We start from the raw sequence: 528 nt of genomic DNA, 5'->3' as shown, positions 1-528 counted from the left end.
ATTTCTCCTTGGACCCATGTGACATTTAGAAACATATTGTTTGGTCTCCAAGTATTTGGAGATTTTCCAGTTATCTTTTTGTTATTGATTTCTAGTTTAATTCCACTGTGGTTTGAGAGAAGACATTGTATGATTTCTATTCTTTTAAATATGCTATGCTGTGTTTTATGACACAGAATGTTGTCTATCTTGGTGAATGTTCATGTGAACTTGACAAGAATGTATATTGTTCTATTGTTGGATAAAGTAGTCAATAGATGTCAATTATATCCAGTTGATTGATGTGCTATTGTATTCAGCAATATCCTTACTCATTTTTTGCCTGCTGAATTTGTCCATTTCTGATCAAAGGGTGTTGAAGTCTCCAACTATAATAGTGGATTCCTTTATTTCCCCTTGAAATTCTGTCAGTTTTTGCTTCACACATTTTGATGCTCTGTTGTGAGGCGCATTCACATTAAGGATTGTTATATCTTCTTGGAGAATTGACACCTTTATCATTATGTAATGCCCTTTTTTTTTTTTTTT

Source organism: Propithecus coquereli, unplaced genomic scaffold (assembly GCF_000956105.1).
Source record: "Propithecus coquereli isolate 6110/MARCELLA unplaced genomic scaffold, Pcoq_1.0 Scaffold66, whole genome shotgun sequence".
NCBI classification, from domain to species: Eukaryota; Metazoa; Chordata; class Mammalia; order Primates; family Indriidae; genus Propithecus; species Propithecus coquereli.
Note: the sequence above shows the minus strand (reverse complement) of the source record.